Source organism: Schistocerca americana, unplaced genomic scaffold (genome assembly GCF_021461395.2).
Source record: "Schistocerca americana isolate TAMUIC-IGC-003095 unplaced genomic scaffold, iqSchAmer2.1 HiC_scaffold_1039, whole genome shotgun sequence".
Classification (NCBI taxonomy): Eukaryota; Metazoa; Arthropoda; class Insecta; order Orthoptera; family Acrididae; genus Schistocerca; species Schistocerca americana.
This window is the reverse complement of record NW_025725090.1, coordinates 12,501-17,500: the sequence shown is the minus strand read 5'-3', so window position 1 is coordinate 17,500 and position 5,000 is coordinate 12,501. Positions and strand designations below refer to the sequence as shown.

The window sequence follows — 5,000 nt, the reverse complement described above, 5'->3', positions numbered from 1 at the left end:
TCGCGGTTTCACCTTAATGCGGCTTGTACTGAGACATGCATGGCTTAATCTTTGAGACAAGCATATGACTACTGGCAGGATCAACCAGGGAGCTGCGTCAACTAGAGCTGAGCAGCCGGCCGCCCGGGAGTGTGTCCCGGGGGCCCGCGCGAACACGCAAGCGTCCGCTCAATTATTCTGCAAACAGGAGGAGGCTGAGCTCCCCTGCACCATACACCTCGAAACCCTCTCAGGTCCCGGCGGCGCGCAGCGCCGTCCTAAGTACTTGGTCGGGTTCGAGAGAGGCGCAATCGCCCGGAGTTTGGCGAGTAGACGCTTTAGGTGCGACCACCCGTGCTCCCAACTGAGCTTGCCGCTGCCGACAGAGGCCCGGGAGCGTGCTGTCGTGGCATTGCCGGCGGGAGACAACACGCGCCACCTACGGTGACCGGCAGCTCCAACGCCAGCGCCACAGAAGGACAAAAGCCCCACTTGGGTGCCGAAGCGAACTCTCCCAGCACAGCGCACGCGCCAACACGTCCGCACAGCTGCGATACAAACCACCTGCGAGAACCGCAGAGGCGACCGAGCAGCAGACGGCGTCGCGGCGCCGAGCGCCGGGCGGCGGCGCATCCTCAGCGCACACAGTCCTCAATCGGACCAGCACACTGCAGATGTCCACCGCGCTTCGCACCGGGCCCGCGAGGACCTACTTTGGCCGCACGGCGCCGCGTGCAGGGTGCGCCGGCGCGCAGCTGCGCCGCCTGCCGCCTCCGTCGGCCGGCGCGCCTGCCACTGGCCGCCCCCACCAGCCGGCTGTAGCGCGTGCGCCCACGCACCGCACGGCCAACACGCCGGGAGGCCCCCCCTCACCGGCCGGGGACGGTCCCACCCAGCCACCGCCGCGTATCGCTTCACACCCACATGCCATTCACGTTCGTGGGCATGGTGGGTATCGCTGCAACAACCGGTTGGTAGCTCAACCGATCGTCGCCATCACTGATTCACCCCTAGCGAGAACAACCGCACCACAACGGTTTACCAGTTGTTCATTTGCGTAACGTCACCAGCAAACGTAGGCGTCCATCGCCATTTGCAAATTCAACGATTGTTGCATGCCTGTGTCAGGTGTCACGACACACTGTCTGCCCACATACACGCAACAACATGTCCACGCTTAGCGAACACGTGGAAGGTGGCCCCCGTACGTATGCGATGTCCATTGCGCGAACGACTGTCAACCGGCCTCTGTCGCATGTCGCAGATGTGGAACGCAGTGCACCGTGCTATCACGGTGTGTGAGAAGAGACGACTACGTCTGACAACACGCGCCACTACATCAACAGACGGCTCATGCTGATCGCCATCCAGGGCATACCACACTGCAATCCAGCTCTTATAGGGAGACGACACGTAGCTGAGTGCACAACATTTGGACCGCATGGTTCGCCGTTGTTGGCGCAGTCGTTGTACGGTCACATGTACCACGATGTATCATTCAGTACATGAGGACCAATGTGCAGTACAGTGTGTGATTTGGACGTACAACATCAGCGGACAGTTGACACAGGCCGTACCACAGCGTAGGCTAAGTGCTTCGCCATGCGAATGCCAATGAACAACTGCAAATGCCAATGAACAACTGCAAAGGGCATTGAGCATGTACGTCCTGCTGCCATCCACATTACAGTGTATAGCTGCAAGGTGTTTAACATGAAGCGATACACTGGGGACCGGGCAGTGCGAGTAGCAAACTATATTGCGGGGGTTGCAGTTAGGCAACACTACACTAATTTAACGCGTCGTATGACAATTACAGAGCAGGTTAAGGCCCAACGTGTGTTGGGTTAAGGCCCAACGTGTGTTGGGTTAAGGCCCAACGTGTGTTGGGTTAAGGCCCAACGTGTGTTGGGTTAAGGCCCAACGTGTGTTGGGTTACGGCCCAACGTGTGTTGGGTTAAGGCCCAACGTGTGTTGGGTTAAGGCCCAACGTGTGTTGGGTTACGTTAAGGGGCAATGTGGGTTACGTTAAGGGGCAATGTGGGTTACGTTAAGGGGCAATGTGGGTTACGTTACGGCGCAATATAGGTTACGTTACGGCGCAATATAGGTTACGTTAAGGGGCAATGTGGGTTACGTTACGGCGCAATATAGGTTACGTTACGGCGCAATATAGGTTACGTTAAGGCGCAATATCGGTTACGTTAAGGCGCAATACAGGTTACGTTAAGGCGCAATACAGGTTACGTTAAGGCGCAATACAGGTTACGTTAAGGCGCAATACAGGTTACGTTAAGGCGCAATACAGGTTACGTTAAGGCGCAATACAGGTTACGTTAAGGCGCAATACAGGTTACGTTAAGGCGCAATACAGGTTACGTTAAGGCGCAATGCAGGTTACGTTAAGGCGCAATGCAGGTTACGTTAAGGCGCAATACAGGTTACGTTAAGGCGCAATGCAGGTTACGTTAAGGCGCAATGCAGGTTACGTTAAGGCGCAATACAGGTTACGTTAAGGCGCAATACAGGTTACGTTAAGGCGCAATACAGGTTACGTTAAGGCGCAATACAGGTTACGTTAAGGCGCAATACAGGTTACGTTAAGGCGCAATACAGGTTACGTTAAGGCGCAATACAGGTTACGTTAAGGCGCAATACAGGTTACGTTAAGGCGCAATACAGGTTACGTTAAGGCGCAATACAGGTTACGTTAAGGCGCAATACAGGTTACGTTAAGGCGCAATACAGGTTACGTTAAGGCGCAATACAGGTTACGTTAAGGCGCAATACAGGTTACGTTAAGGCGCAATACAGGTTACGTTAAGGCGCAATACAGGTTACGTTAAGGCGCAATACAGGTTACGTTAAGGCGCAATACAGGTTACGTTAAGGCGCAATACAGGTTACGTTAAGGCGCAATACAGGTTACGTTAAGGCGCAATACAGGTTACGTTAAGGCGCAATACAGGTTACGTTAAGGCGCAATACAGGTTACGTTAAGGCGCAATACAGGTTACGTTAAGGCGCAATACAGGTTACGTTAAGGCGCAATACAGGTTAGGTTAAGGCGCAATACAGGTTAGGTTAAGGTACGACATAGGTTAGGTTAAGGTACGACATAGGTTAGGTTAAGGTACGACATAGGTTAGGTTAAGGTACGACATAGGTTAGGTTAAGGTACGACATAGGTTAGGTTAAGGTACGACATAGGTTAGGTTAAGGTACGACATAGGTTAGGTTAAGGTACGACATAGGTTAGGTTAAGGTACGACATAGGTTAGGTTAAGGTACGACATAGGTTAGGTTAAGGTACGACATAGGTTAGGTTAAGGTACGACATAGGTTAGGTTAAGGTACGACATAGGTTAGGTTAAGGTACGACATAGGTTAGGTTAAGGTACGACATAGGTTAGGTTAAGGTACGACATAGGTTAGGTTAAGGTACGACATAGGTTAGGTTAAGGTACGACATAGGTTAGGTTAAGGTACGACATAGGTTAGGTTAAGGTACGACATAGGTTAGGTTAAGGTACGACATAGGTTAGGTTAAGGTACGACATAGGTTAGGTTAAGGTACGACATAGGTTAGGTTAAGGTACGACATAGGTTAGGTTAAGGTACGACATAGGTTAGGTTAAGGTACGACATAGGTTAGGTTAAGGTACGACATAGGTTAGGTTAAGGTACGACATAGGTTAGGTTAAGGTACGACATAGGTTAGGTTAAGGTACGACATAGGTTAGGTTAAGGTACGACATAGGTTAGGTTAAGGTACGACATAGGTTAGGTTAAGGTACGACATAGGTTAGGTTAAGGTACGACATAGGTTAGGTTAAGGTACGACATAGGTTAGGTTAAGGTACGACATAGGTTAGGTTAAGGTACGACATAGGTTAGGTTAAGGTACGACATAGGGTAGGTTAAGGTACGACATAGGTTAGGTTAAGGTACGACATAGGTTAGGTTACGGTACGACATAGGTTAGGTTACGGTACGACATAGGTTAGGTTACGGTACGACATAGGTTAGGTTACGGTACGACATAGGTTAGGTTACGGTACGACATAGGTTAGGTTACGGTACGACATAGGTTAGGTTACGGTACGACATAGGTTAGGTTACGGTACGACATAGGTTAGGTTACGGTACGACATAGGTTAGGTTACGGTACGACATAGGTTAGGTTACGGTACGACATAGGTTAGGTTACGGTACGACATAGGTTAGGTTACGGTACGACATAGGTTAGGTTACGGTACGACATAGGTTAGGTTACGGTACGATATAGGTTAGGTTACGGTACGATATAGGTTAGGTTAAGGTACACATTGTTGTAAGGAAAGGTTTAATGGGGGGCGGGGCGGGGCGGCCGGTTTGTTGATTGTGATTATAGTAAGTGGATGCCTGCGGCATCATCTGATTTGCCACGTCAGGATGCACCTTTGGCTCATGACAGGCGGCGCTCTCATTCCATGCTTGTGGCAGACCTGTGTCTTTCATTCCTGCCATTGTTTGTGTGCTGTGAGAGGAGGCAGTATTGTGATGTTGGGTGCACCCCTGTGTAGGACATGTGTGGGTGTTGGTGGCTTGGCTGAGCAATGGTGGTTGTCGGGTGGGTGGGATATTCTGTTTTCTGAGTGGACCTCCCAGTCTGGTTATGACAGTGTGGATTGTCTAATGTGGCGGAGAGGATGCACTGGGTGTTGTTCCATGCTGGTGCTTACATATTGTCTGTGTGCGTGTTACAGGCAGAGAGTAGTGCGTGATAAGGGTGTGTGGCTGACGTGTGGTTGTGATTGTGAGCAGAGTCTTTCAGCATGTATACGGACAGTTGTATACATTATCTGTATTCTGATGGCTCTATCTATTACTAATCAGCGCCGTGTATACGTTTAATCCGGTTCCAGTCGAAACTGTTGTATCTCTGTACATTAGTGACACGGCGAGCCCGCTATGTAGTTACTCGTCTCGGCAGCTTCCACCGGTGTATGGCAAATGATTATAAGGAATCAGTCTAGTCG

At 50.9% G+C, this 5,000-nt stretch overlaps 1 non-coding gene across 1 annotated transcript in view; it reads right to left on the bottom strand.

The window, feature by feature from the left end:
- Positions 1-91, bottom strand: part of LOC124559413 — a 1,910-nt gene extending 1,819 nt beyond the window's left edge. Inside the window, exon 1 of the ribosomal RNA XR_006968875.1 lies at positions 1-91. This exon is cut by the window's left edge and continues 1,819 nt beyond it. This is a non-coding gene — a ribosomal RNA (small subunit ribosomal RNA).
- Between the last annotated feature and the right edge of the window lie 4,909 nt (positions 92-5,000).